Source organism: Diadema antillarum, unplaced genomic scaffold (genome assembly GCF_040938485.1).
Source record: "Diadema antillarum isolate AM-2024a unplaced genomic scaffold, OU_Dant_1.0 seq00001619_RagTag, whole genome shotgun sequence".
Taxonomy (NCBI): Eukaryota; Metazoa; Echinodermata; class Echinoidea; order Diadematoida; family Diadematidae; genus Diadema; species Diadema antillarum.
This window is the reverse complement of record NW_027272331.1, coordinates 410821-425607: the sequence shown is the minus strand read 5'-3', so window position 1 is coordinate 425607 and position 14787 is coordinate 410821. Positions and strand designations below refer to the sequence as shown.

At 42.3% G+C, this 14787-nt stretch overlaps 1 protein-coding gene across 3 annotated transcripts in view; it reads left to right on the top strand.

The window, feature by feature from the left end:
- Window positions 1–14787, top strand: part of LOC139711151 (potassium voltage-gated channel subfamily KQT member 1-like) — a 321837-nt gene that overhangs the window by 233982 nt on the left and 73068 nt on the right. The gene's annotated exons all lie outside the window — the stretch shown is intronic.

The following is a 14787-nucleotide window of genomic DNA, read 5'->3' as shown; positions in this document are numbered from 1 at the left end:
ATGACATTTTTTATAATGCCTGGGGATTGTAATCTTTTCCAATGTATTTATCATCCTCATTGTACACACATCATCAGCCCAAAGATTGTTTGTATTTTTTTTCTCTTTCTTGATGTTTACTCATTTTCCACATATTTTCCCACTAAATATATCAGAAAAAAAAAATCAAAAATGCCGTTACTGTTAGAATGCAATGATGTTGATAGTATGAAAATATTTGTCATCTACTGATAACAACGTTTTGTAATTCTTATTGTTTTGAGCAAGTTAGCTTCGGGCGATTTAATGTTGACATTCAGAAAAATATCCGTCAACTTAAAAAGAAATAACTGAAGTCAAAAACTGAAAAATAAAAGAATCTGCAACCAAGCCCCACCCCCACCCTCCTATCCCACAGGTGGTACGTTGATTGTAGAAGAATGTTGTTATTGCATAGGGTTGATTTTAAAAAAAGAGAGAGAGAAAGCTCTGATATGGGATGGTAGATGTTGTGTAAAAAGACTTGCAAATAAATGTGAGATATATGCATGCTGGCTTCAAAATATTTTATTATAATATTAGTCATTGCATTTGTCATTATTTGCATCTCTGTACGTCATGTTTAATTTGTATTTGCTTGAATGCCCAGATAAATCAAGCCAAACCAAACAACTAACACATCGGGGTGTTTGTCCTCCATCACTTTTGCACAGTCAAAGCTAAACTTACTGCGGTCCTGATGGCAGAAATGGTAGAAATGTGGTTATGTGGTAATGCACAAGGCGCTCAGTCTGACAGGTCATGGGTTCAAGGTCATGCATAGCTCAAGATCTCTAGTCAGCAGTCCGTCTTTTGTCTTCATGCTGCTGCAAAAAGTGTGTAGAATAAAAGATATCAATTGAAAAAGGAATTGCATCATATTGTGCTGTAACCTTGTAGCAAATGCCTTAGAGGGTATTGCTTCAACTTGTATATGTGGGGTGAGTCTGGCAAACTTTTTAGCACCAGCTAGCTGCAGCTGAGGTGTTTCTTGCAAGGACAATCTGTATACTCCGAGGGAAGAAGAGTAATCTTATGCATAGTTGCGTGGATTTAGGCAAATCATGTTTATTTGGAGATCAATATGTAGAGTTACTGTTTACGCCTTTTATTTAGTGAATCCAATTTTTCACGAATTGGGACTTCCCGACAATTTCATGAGTGGTTAAATTTGCGATTGTGAAGTATATTACTGAATGGAGAAATGTATGTATGAAGAGTTTGTTCGCAAAAACAGATAAGTCCATGTTTGGCAAATGGAGATATTTGCGATTAAAGGTCAAGAAAAATAAAGAGAATAATAAGAAAATTTTTGCTTCTTTTGACCATAACTTCAAAAATGTACCTTTATATGTAGTGACCAATATATCATTTAACAGGTATTATTCTGTACTTTATGACAGAGACATTACTTCAAAATCTTCAAAAATGAACTTATCGGTTTTTGCGAACAAACTCTTCATATGCACAGTACATTCACGTTGGGACCAGAGTTGATATTTTCATGCGTTTTTTTTAATTCATGAATAGCAAAGGACTCGTAAAATTTGTGGAAAAAAAATTCACAAAATATTTGGCATATCAGAATGCATGATACAGGGAACATGTGAAACAGGCAAAGCGGGACACACAATACATATTTTTTTTTCTTTTTTGAAGCCAAAAAGCTTTTTGATTCACAGCTGTTTGTGTCAATGATAACTAAAGGTTCATGCAACATATATATTCATCTTGCCATCTCTCTCTCTTATTCAAGTTGAATCCCAATAAAGCCTTTCCCAATGATATGACATCTGGTCAAAATGGGTCAGGGATTTAGCAAATGATTCCACGCCATGTGTGCTGCATTCTCATCTGCTATTTATCATCTCACCAGGGGCCCCCCATAATGTGATTGACATTGAATAACAGTGAAATTGGGTTATGAGGGAATTTATTCATTTTATCACCCCAGTCTCTGTTTTCAAAAGATTCTGTCTATAATTTTTATGACCCGATTATTATTTCCCCTGTCATTGCCTCCGTCTCTTCAGTCTCTGTTTCTCCATCTCTCCCTCTCTTTCTTTTTCTCTCTCTCCCTCTCTCTTTTCCTTCTCTTACTTTATGTACTCTGCTCACTTTTTTTTTATTTTATGTTTTCAGTTTCTCTATGATTCAATATCTCTCTTGTCTCTCAATATTTATCATGTGTATACACTATATGTACGAATTTCCTTTCTTTTTTTGTCTGTGTTTCTCTTTCTCTCTCTCTCTAACTTAATGTACTCTGCTCACATTTTTCATTTCATCTCTTTAATATATATCTCTCCATCTCTTATTGATTGTCTCTCAATATCTATCATGTGTATATGAAGTGTTTGTTCGCAAAAACCGATAAGTCCATTTTTTAAGATTTTGAAGTACGGTTTCTGTCATAAAGTACAAAATAATACCTTTTAAATGATATTGCGACGAATTTTCTGGGTGCGTTCGTGATGAGAGTTGTGGATGCATGTCATGGATGGCGAGAGTTCAAATTATGTTTTCACGCACACGCATATATCCCATACAATTTGTCGTAGAGTAGAGTTCAATTAATTACAAGAGAAGTATCGAGTTCACTTTATTCGTATTTTATTAAAAGAAGACATCACGTACTGAAAAGACGAGCGTCAAAACAACATCACACATGTAACAGAGAGACATTAAAAGGGCTAACACATCATGCGGTCTCGAACTACTAACTCTTAGTCCAGTCTCGTAAAAGCATGGCGTAAAGGGAATTCTTTTCTCCTCTCTTCTCTTCTCTTCTCCCCCTTGTAATTACCAAAACAGACGTTTATATACGATCTGGGATGTCGCGTGCCATAAAGCTGGGCGATCCAGTTACCATGCGAGCAATGTGTAACTGGGTCATCCAGTTTCTCAAAGAAGGCAGAGGCGCGTGGATGTATAACTGGGTCATGACCTATATCTTTCTGAGATCAAGTCGGTCTGGTCTACATTCAAGCTTGGTCAAAGGAGGGCAATTTTAGAATCAAGGCGGACCGATCTAGTGAGTATGCAACTGGACCAGCTATTTGGTATCGGGCCGAACTAGTTCTATGGATGGAGAATCAGATCAGGGATGCATTATTAGATGAAACTGTAACAGTTCGAAACATGATGGTGTCAGCATAGCAGTTCGAAACATGATGGTGTCAGCATTTAACAATCACATCGAAGGGGTCAAACAGGGTTCGTGAATACACGTGGCGAATATAGGTGAATAGTGGTACACGTACAACATAATCGTATGCAGCATTATTCTTATTTCAAAAACCGTCACAATGCTTCCCTCTAAAAAAAATGATCGTCCCCGATCATGGATTAAGATGAAAGGTTCGAATATCAAAAATAACTTTGGAAGATAATTTTTTTTCGGTAGATGTAGGTTTTATGCTGAAAAGTAAGTAATATTAACATATCATTGTCAATTTAGATGAACACGTCTGAATTGCAATGTAAAATTCTGATGCACTTATTATTTTTTTTTTGTATAATTGTTTGTTTTTGTCGCCAATTGAATCAGAACTCCTAAACCAGAGCGAGATGGGAATTAAAAAAAAATGGTATTTGAGAAAATTTAGATTAAAAAAAAACCGCGGTGAATACATAACGAAAGAACTAAGTTGAAACTGATAAATAGGCGGGTACCAACATTTTGATATACACGAAATGCATCGATATACTACAACGTAAAAAAAACGAACAAGTGTAACTGTATGTACAAAATTTACAACAAAGATTATAAGAAGCAATCGTTATGTTCAAATAAAAATAAAAATGAGGAAGTCATAACACGGCATCGAGTCATAAAATACAAAGGTACCACTGCCCTCCGCAAGGTGGGGACAACGTGGCATACGCGAAATAAAACGAGAGCATGCCAGTCAGCAAGCTTGTATCACTGCAGATGCAAAACATTGTGTCCTTGGTCAACTTTTTTTTTTGTGAGAAGAAACTGGAGCAAATTGATCAACTGACCGAAGTGAAAATCGGGCACATGCTATACATTTTAAGGAATGTCGGACTCTGCGTTTTAGCCTATCTCAAGTGTTGGAAGTGCGATTCAAGGCTCATCCTCTCGCAAATATCATAACGTTGCCTATACTTCACCCAACCCGGGCCACCTGTGTAATGGCGTGGGGCGATAAATCATGGGTGTCTGAAAGAGAGAAAAAAATACGTGGTCAAGACAACGTAGTAAGGACACATATGAATTTCGCCTCTGGAAGTGAACAAAAATGAAAGTTTCCACCACGAAAGTTTCAACGCAAAATCAAATATGTATAACGGACAAAATACAAAGTCAAATGTACACATGACGACACATATAAAACTATGTTCATTTTGTAGTTAACAAACAAAAATAAATGTGCTCGAAAACATTAAGAAACTCGAGCAATTTGAACCAATCTGCGATTTGTCCGTTGTTTTTAGCGATTACCATTTTTTTTCGTTTTTTTCACATTAAAATCTTGACTAACAGACTGACATTAGTAACAGCAACAAAAACATGAAAACACAGAAGGCAGAATATATAGTTAAAAGAAAATGATTAGTTTCGTTCATAATGCAAAAATAATCACTTATCATGATTCGACAATCAATAGCGAAGATAACAAACAAATTTTTAAACAAAAGCAACAATTTGTAAAACCCCGCATCGGTATATGAAATAAAATAGGATTATAGATTATAGTGGAAAGAAGAGAAGAGAGAACAGCAAAGGGGTAGAAGATTGGAGAGAGTAAGGGGGGGGGAGGGGAGAAGTATCCAAAACAATTTGCGCAAACATGGATGAACGAAAATACCTTGTTCATCCACACGTAATTGAGTGATTTTAGATTTTTCCCTTTTCGCGAGATTTCGGCAAATGCAGCAGAGCACAGTTTTGCTGATAATGCATATAAAACGTTAAGAAAGCCAACTGAATCGTTTCTACTTTCGATATTCGGCAACAAGAAATGACAATAAGAAAGTACATGTATCTATCACTTGCAGCAAAATCTTATAGGCACTGATAAAATCTGGAGCAAATAACCGTTACTACATGCAAATCAACATAACGATATAGTGCATACAATAGAAAATAACATCTGCAATGTGTGGGCGAACAACGTAAAATCATTAAAACAAACATGTTAATCTCCAAAATGAGTGCATAAACATTCCACGTTTCATGTAAACATGAGTGCACAAAGTCATTATCTGTCCCTTTTGGTCAACATGCATGAGTTCATTGTCCAAAAGTGATGTTTCTTACTCGAAACAAATTCAACGTTCCGAACAAATTGGGATCATGATCACGAGTCAGTTCTCGAATGAAGTATAATCCAACTTCGAACATCACAGGAGAACAAAGAAACGATGGTTATAACTATATTTTCCCTTTAGAGTTTCCTCGTGGATATTAAAAGAAAAAAAATCGCACATGAGTCCGATGATTTGAATTACTCCATTTCGTCAAGCAATGGCGTCCCGGCGGTTGCCGTGACTGGAACCGTCGTCGAAGGGGGAGTTGTCGTCGGGACCGCTGTCGTCATGGATGTCATCATAGCCTTTTCGGGGGGTGGGTCAAGAAGACACTGAAGCGTAGAGGCTGCTCTTTTGATGGCTCGCTTCTCGTTTACCACCAAACCGGAGACGTGGCTAAATCCGGACCGAAGGTTGCTGTTTAGCTTTTCAGCGCAGAGCCTTGACTCGAGCGAGCACCGATGGACGGTGGCGCCTAGGACCTCGAAGTTCCGACGGAGATCGTCGACATCGGCTGCAACTTTCTCTATTCGCCGCGTTATTTTACTTTCCATTTCGGCGATGGCTTCCATGACATGGCTTAGATTTGGCTGGGGCCGTTGGGAGACATGTCTATTGGGGGCGGTGGGTACAAAAGCTGAAACCGGTGGGGGTGGGTCAGGAAGGGGGTCCGGATTAAAATCGTACCCGGTGGCATCATCGCCTGCTTCCGAAATCGGCGAGAAAGCCGTTGTGGAGGTCGCCGCTGGTGTTCTTAAGTTCGATGAGGGCGTCGCAGCCGGTCTCGATGGAGCTAGTGGTGTCGGCGGCATCTCGGAGGAGACTAGTTTAGAGATGAATTCGCTCACATCCATTATGGCTAAAAAAAAAGAAAGCTTCAACACATTCGTGCCAAAAACGGTGACGGGATAAAAGATTCCAGAAATGAATGGGCTGGTTAAAATACAAAACAGTAGCGTTGAGAAAGAGAGAGCGAGAGCGAACGATTTTCTGTCTTATTCCGGCTGTGGCATTACCAAGAGTGACCAAAACGGTCAGGGGGGCAGCGGGTTCGAGTTGATCTTCTTGGGGTCATTATGTCCTTCACATTAGTCTGAGTTCCAGTCTGCCGCATGTTCGGATCCAAAATTTTCACTCTTTGCGACAAATTCATGGCCCACTGTGGTATGTCGTTATTAATGTATGGTTTAAGTCTGTCATGATGCAACGTTTTCCCCTTACATTTGGCACTTGTCCGAATTTCGAAGTTAACGTCGTTATGAATTCGGACGACGACACATGGACCAACAAATTTATGTGGATTAAGTTTAGGCGACAGTCCTTTCTTTCGTGTAGAATCCACATAATAAACAAAATCACCAACTTTGAAGTTATTGATAGAAATCCTGGCATCATAGTCGTTTTTCTGTCGTTCCCGTGCTTTACCGAGGTGGTCCCTAGCCAATTTCGATGCGTCGGTCATCGCGGAGACTAATCGAGCTGCGTGTTCGTTAGGGAGATGACCACCATTGCCGTCATCTGGCTGTCCTATCCCCATGGCGACCTCGATTGGCGTTCGGACCTCGCGACCGAGCATAAGAAAATTCGGAGAAAATCGGGTTGATTCGTGCTCGGTGCTGCGATACGCTGACGTAAGGAGGGATAGATTTTCGTCCCAATTCGTCTGTTTCTTGTCGACGAACGCCGTAATCATGTCGACAAGCGTCTTGTTAAACCGTTCGATCATCCCGTTCGAATTAGGTCTGTAAGGGCTAGTGCGTGTTTTGGTAATCTCGAGAAGTCGGCAAAGCTCGTGCATGAGGTCGGATTCGAAGTTTCTCCCTTGGTCCGTGTGGATCTCTAAGGGCGTTCCAAATCTAGCTATAAACTCATGTACGATCACGTTCGCGATTGTCGGGGCTGTCTGGTCCGCGATGGCGTAGGCCTCTGTCCACTTGGTAAACATATCACCAATGACGAGTACGTATCGGTTCCCTTTCGCACTAGTCGGAAATGGGCCTAATATGTCCATTGCGACGCGATCCATCGGCGACCCAGGCGTGTATTCACCGAGTGGAGCTCGTGGTTTGGTCGTCGGCTTCTTCCTAGCTCCACACGATACGCAGTTAGCCAAATATAATTTCACTGACTGCTTCATGTTAAACCAATAGAAACCTCGTGATGTTTTGCTCAAAGTTTTCTTAATTCCCAAGTGGCCAGACATTTTTGAGGAATGGTTGGCCTTCATGACTTCATCACGAAGACTCGCCGGGACGACGAGCTGTAAACTCGTTGTCAGCCTGTTGTTTGTATAATTCCTCTTGTACAGCACTCCATCAATTATCTGTAGTTGTTTCCACAGTAACCACAAATTACGCACTGCTGGACTTTTGTCGTGAACCCGGCTTCGATCAGGTCTGTCTGCTGACTCGACCAGCCACTCGTAGATAATTCCGATGTCGGGATCATTCTTCTGCTTGGTTATCATTTCATTGCGTTCGATATTGCATAGAAATTGTCCCTGCGGCCCGGAGAAATCTCCAGCGACGGCGCCTGTTTCGGAGACGCAGGACAGAGAGTCATTCTTTGCGATGTCGACAGCGTTCTTGCGCTTTATTCGTGCCTTCACTCGCGATATCGATGCACATTTCTTCACACGTAAACTCAGAAATCCCGGGGTAGGCCAATGTCCCCTGCTCAAAAACGAAAATGCATCACTCGTTTCCCTAATCACAAATGCGAGGCTCAAAATTAGGCACACAATAGCACTACACAATCCAATGCGCAAGTTATTCAAATTATATGATAACAGTCCAAGAAGAAAAACGATGACGGAGCCGGCATAAAAAATCATGTCGGCACAACAGTTAACTTTGGCAGAGTAGGTTCGATTTACATTATCACTTCCGGGTTTATTCGTGTGAATGGTCTTCACACTCTTTGATGACAACGGGATGACGTCATCAACACTAAAGAAGTCGGACCATTCTCGATGTCGTCGATGACATGTTGTGCAGCCTCCGCATGGCAAATCTGACAAGATAGTAGACCCGTCGTAACAGTCGCAGGAATCAGGGTCACACGGCATACGAGATAATGAGTCCGCATTTCCGTGTTTCTTGCCCGCTCGGTGTTCGATGTCGAAGTCGAACTGTGACAGGATCTCTAACCAGCGCGCCATCTGATCTGTGGGCTCTCTAAACGACATTATCCACCGCAATGATGAGTGGTCTGTTCGAATAAGAAATTTGCGTCCGAGCAGATAGTGGCGAAAATGACGAACAAATGAAACCACTGCAAGCAATTCTCTCCGTGTAGTACAATATCGTCGTTGGGATCGGGTAAGAGTTCGACTAGCGTAGGCAATAGGCCGCTCGACTTCCTTTTGGCTCGTTTCATCCCACTGCATTTGGGACAAAACAGCACCAATGCCGGTCGCGGAAGCATCTGTGTCCAGAATGAATAATCCGCTATCCCGGGGGTAGGCCATCACGCTATCACTGACGAGTGTCGTCTTGAGATCGTTGAAGGCCCGATCACAATCGTCGTCCCATTCAAATCTGTTCGATTTCTCAAGCAATTTGTTCAAAGGGGCTGCTATTGATGAAAATCCGCGAATAAATCGCCGATAATAGGAGCACAGTCCGAGAAACGACCTGACGTCCGTGATCGACGTCGGCGTCGGCCAGCTTTTGATTCGACGAATTTTGTCAGGGTCGGGTCTGATTCCATTTTTGCTCACTATATGTCCCAGGTAAGCAACCTCTTGGCGAAATAAACTGCACTTGCTGGGCTTCAGTTTAAGGCCTGCTGCAGATAATCGCGACAAAACCTCATCTAGTCGAATCAGGTGGTCGTCGAAGGATGGGGCCATGACAATGATGTCATCGAGATACAATATAAGCGTCTTCCACTGGAGGCCTTTCATGAGTAATTCCATTGCTCGTTCAAATGTACTTGGCGCGTTACACAAGCCAAATGGCATTGTCACATATTCGTAGTGTCCGTTTCGGGTGCTGAATGCTGTTTTCTGGCGATCCTCTTCCTCGATCTCGATCTGCCAAAAACCAGACTGGAGATCGAGTGTCGAGAAAACATGAGAACCACCAAGACAATCTAAACAGTCTTCCATTCGAGGTAACGGGTATGCGTCTTTCTTTGTGACTTCGTTTAGTTTCCGGTAATCTACGCACTGCCTCGTAGTCCCGTCTTTCTTTTTCACATACACCAGTGGACTCGACCACGGGCTCGATGACTCACGAATAACTCCTGATTTCAACTGGTCCGCGATAATCTGCTCTTCCTCCCCTTCGAAGGCCCGTGGTGGTCGTCGCGGTCGTTGTTTGATGGGTGCTGCATCACCAGTATCTATTGCATGTCGAACGATCGAAGTGCGACCGTGATCGTCGGCCGACATCGCAAATGATTTCCTATGTTTGTCCAACAGTGCAGCAAGTCGTTGACGCCCGCCGATGTCAAGTCCTTTACAACTACGAGTGTACAGATCCTTGAGCTCATCCGACCAGCTGTCAAAGTTCGTTTGGTCACCAGACCTTAAACTGCGGATCGGGGTCGAAGTCGTGAGTAATGATTCACTGTTTTCAAAGTCTTCAGCGACAGCCACAATAGAAACGACGGGCTGAATGAATGCTATTCTCGTTCCGGCGAAAAGTTGTACATCATCATTGTTTATATTCGCAACTCTTACTGGAATACCACTACCAGCGCGCATACGGGCGACATCGACCACGGAATGGGCAACATGGAGTGGCAGCGCATCAACTTGAATAGGCTCAATCACTCCAAACGGGTTGTCACAACCAAACTCGAAGTTTTCCGCAGTTCCACAAACGATGTATTCGCAGTTCGCAGGTATTATGGTATCAGACTTAACATACACAGTACACATGTTAAATTCTCTATTTACAGCAGTTTCATACAGTCGTTGGCCAATGCGAAGTCCTCGCCGAGCTTCGAGAACACAGTCATAGTGATGGAGAAAATCAAAGCCTATCAATCCATCGTCAGGGATATCGGCGACATATGCATACCATGGAAAAACATCAGATTCTAAACTAATATCAATGTCAACTTCCCCATACACAGTGAGCAGTCCGCTGTCTGCTGCTTGGAGTTGTACATTTTCAGTCAATTGTCGCAACTTCGGGCGAGTTTCTTCAGGCATGGCAGCAAGTAATTTTGGGGAAATTACAGTGGCGGCGGCTCCTGAATCGACCAGTAATCGTGTATTTGCACCATTTAAAATTGAATTAATGCTAGCAGACACTCCTGAGCGTTCGCTTATCCTAATAATTTCAATTGGTGGATACGGGAGGGCCGGTCCCTGGTCGACGGTTTCGGCCCCGCTTAGTTTCCCGATTGAGAAGCACGATTCAATGTCGGTTGATCCTGAGCGTTCGATGGTGGCATGTCCCGTTGTTGTGACGGCTGGGGTAGTGGTGGCGGCTGTGGGTGCCACTGTTGTTGTTGTTGTTGAGGTGGTTGCCAGTGCTGTTGCCAAGATTGTTGTTGCTGGGGTTGCTGCCACTGTTGAAATGAGGTAGGCCTATTAGGAGGCAGCCACTGTTGATATTCCGACCGCGATTGTTGCGCCTGTCTTTGAAACCGCTGGTATCTAATCGGGCATTGCCTCGCGAAGTGTCCCTCTTTGTTACATTCATAGCAACGTCCACTGCTACTGTAACGATCCCGATTGCTGCGATCACGGCCTGAGCCTCCCTTTTCCGTGAGTGCATTCAACCTCCTCTCAATCGTTTCCATCACCCGCTTTTCAAACGAAAGAAAGCGATCTTCGGTGACCACATCTGATGCCGAATTCGAAGTGGAGATCGAACGAATAGGCCTCCTGGCCGTTTCCTCCCTGAGGCTGAGGTACCTCTCGGTAATGTCTCGTGCCTCTTGTAGCGTTTGCGGCTCCTGCATACCAATTGTCAAAGTCATTTGGTTATCTCCCAGGCCGCGTAAGAAGTGCCTGGTCGCGATGCTCTCTATTGTCGCGACGTCGGCGGTTGGGTATCCAAACGTGGTCAGTTTCTTTATGTCGGCTGCGAAATCGACGAGCGACTCCCGTGGTGCCAACCGTCGCGACTCGAGCTGCGCGATGAACGTTGCCGGGGTCCTTCTCGCCGCAAATCGGTCTGCCAATGCGTTTGTCAACCTCCCATAGTCATTGACAACGTCGTCGGGTAGCTGCTGGTAGGCGTAGTCTGCTGCGTCGCCTCGCAGACACGCCAACAGTCTAAATCGTTTTTCGTGGTCATCCCAACCACAGGCGGCAGCTAAATTAGTAAACGAGGCCACAAAACTGCTCCACGGCCTCGATCCGTCGAATGAATCTTGTTGTGGCAGCTGTACGTCCATCTTTCCTGTGTAGTCGTGTTGTGGTGCGACCACCACCTCCTCGTCATCGCAGTCATGGCGAATAGTGTCTTTTAGTTCGTGCAGCTCCCGTCTTGCGGCATCCAATTCGTCTTGCAAATGTCTGAGCTCACGCTGGAGATCTACTTTCCTCTTAGGTCTGGTAGACATTGTAGATTAATCGACTAAATAGTTCTCCGTAGAAGAAATAAATGAAATCGAAATTCAGATTGTTATGGTCGCAATCTGCTTCTTCAGAAATGGTATGAGTTCGCGGAAATCAATGTCAACAAATATTCGCTAAATCAATCTAGAGGTGGAGCAGTCCATTCAATTAATAACTATATTATTGCTCGTCAGTCAATCCATCAAATAGCACAATTGAGGCACGTGTTAAAGATCGCTAATCCCACTCCTGACACCATTGCGACGAATTTTCTGGGTGCGTTCGTGATGAGAGTTGTGGATGCATGTCATGGATGGCGAGAGTTCAAATTATGTTTTCACGCACACGCATATATCCCATACAATTTGTCGTAGAGTAGAGTTCAATTAATTACAAGAGAAGTATCGAGTTCACTTTATTCGTATTTTATTAAAAGAAGACATCACGTACTGAAAAGACGAGCGTCAAAACAACATCACACATGTAACAGAGAGACATTAAAAGGGCTAACACATCATGCGGTCTCGAACTACTAACTCTTAGTCCAGTCTCGTAAAAGCATGGCGTAAAGGGAATTCTTTTCTCCTCTCTTCTCTTCTCTTCTCCCCCTTGTAATTACCAAAACAGACGTTTATATACGATCTGGGATGTCGCGTGCCATAAAGCTGGGCGATCCAGTTACCATGCGAGCAATGTGTAACTGGGTCATCCAGTTTCTCAAAGAAGGCAGAGGCGCGTGGATGTATAACTGGGTCATGACCTATATCTTTCTGAGATCAAGTCGGTCTGGTCTACATTCAAGCTTGGTCAAAGGAGGGCAATTTTAGAATCAAGGCGGACCGATCTAGTGAGTATGCAACTGGACCAGCTATTTGGTATCGGGCCGAACTAGTTCTATGGATGGAGAATCAGATCAGGGATGCATTATTAGATGAAACTGTAACAGTTCGAAACATGATGGTGTCAGCATAGCAGTTCGAAACATGATGGTGTCAGCATTTAACAATCACATCGAAGGGGTCAAACAGGGTTCGTGAATACACGTGGCGAATATAGGTGAATAGTGGTACACGTACAACATAATCGTATGCAGCATTATTCTTATTTCAAAAACCGTCACAATATATTGGTCACTACATATAAAGGTACATTTTTGAAGTTATGGTCAAAAGAAGCAAAAAAAATCTTATCATTCTCTTTATTTTTCTTGAACTTTATTGCAAATATCTCCATTTGGCAAATATGGACTTATCGGTTTTTGCAAACAAACTCTTCATATATCGCGTGTAAATTCCCTTTCTTTTTTGTCTGTTTTTTTTTTCTCTCTCTCTAACTTTATGTACTCTGCTAACTTTCATCATAAATCTCTCACTTATTGTCCTTCCATATGACTGTATGTTATGTATACTCACTTGCTTTTTTTTTCTCTCTCTCTCTTTCTTCTCTCTCTCTCCTTGCTATCTGTATATAAAGTTCTCTCTTTATTTGATGTTGCTGTTATTTTGCGTCATCTCTCCATTTTTCTCTTTCTCTTTGCTACTTGGTTTCTGAATTTAGCATTCTTTTTTTTCTTTATCTGTTTCTCTTTCTTTCTATCTCTCTCTTTCTCTCTTGCCCTGGCCATCTTACCCTTGGTAGGAAGATATGATGATGTAGATGATGAAGATGAGACTGGTTGCCATGGCGACTTCCCCTTCTAAGTCCTCCACACAGCCAGTGGAGGTTTTAGAAGCATCCTCAAGCGCACTCCACACAAACCGCAAGCCTCTCAAAATGATTTGCTTGGGTGAAGATGGTTTGGTAGAGATTAGGTGAATTGCAGAAACTCACAAGGACTGGTCGCTGACAAGAAAAGATTTTTTTTTTAAAATTCTTTTTAAGAGGCATATTACAAATACATGTATCTCCCACCATTGGAAGCCCTAGCGGTGCAAACTATGTTTGCATAAATGTGGATGTCCGTAGCAACTGATTGATGATGAGTTGATGTAGACTCTTGTAAGTCCCCGCATCATTTGCCACAATCCCGGGGGAGTGTTCCAATGCATGCATATAGCTTCAAATCATTGTTCATAAAGCTCTGTAAACAGTACTGTCATTCGTCTTTTTGTTTCAATAAGCTGACAAAGTTTAAACTCTCTTACCTTCTGGATCAATGTCTCAGAAGTCACATGAACTTTCTTTTGTAGGTGTGTTTTTTTAAAGCTACAATCAAGCAGTAACTTTATAACTTTACCACTCGACCATCATGAAATGATAGGAAGTATTTATATTTGTTGCAAATTTTCTGTCACACTTGCACTTGACTTAAACGTTTGTTTTGTTCTGTTTTTCAATGCAACACTTTCATCTTACCTACCTGCATTTTTTTTCTGTTCATACATCAATGAAATCACCTTTGTAATCATTCAAGTCTATGTTTTAAAGTACCATGTCTGTGCTCAATGAATCTTAGTGTAATAACAAACAATATTTCTTTGAGGGCCATCAGTACTTAAATTTCATAGAAAAAACAAGTCATTTATTAAGGTTCTAAAGTTGCATTGACAATTTCCAGGTTGAGCATCCGTCTGAAACTTGACATCAGGTATGCCGCTAGCTAGACAAACTAAGCATGAGATCAGTTGATAAATTTTTAGAGGGGGGACGGGGTAATATCATTTTCCTCATCTCCCATCCTCCAGCTATGCAAGTTCTGCTGATGATAAAGGATTACTCTTGTTGCCAACATTCCAGTGATACTTTGAATTTTCACACACTGCCAATAGCTCTCAAACAATAGGCAATTCAGGATGCCCAGCAACTTGAAAAAAAAAAGATTCCCCCCCCCCCCACCTCTCAAGAAATGAAAAGATGTATTTCGCTGATATGTTGGCTAACCCAGGGGGGTTAGAATGCTTTTTACTCCAGGAGTGATACAATGTGTGTTTGGAGTGAGAGGTGCACAGAGGGGGGTTGGTAGGAGGGTA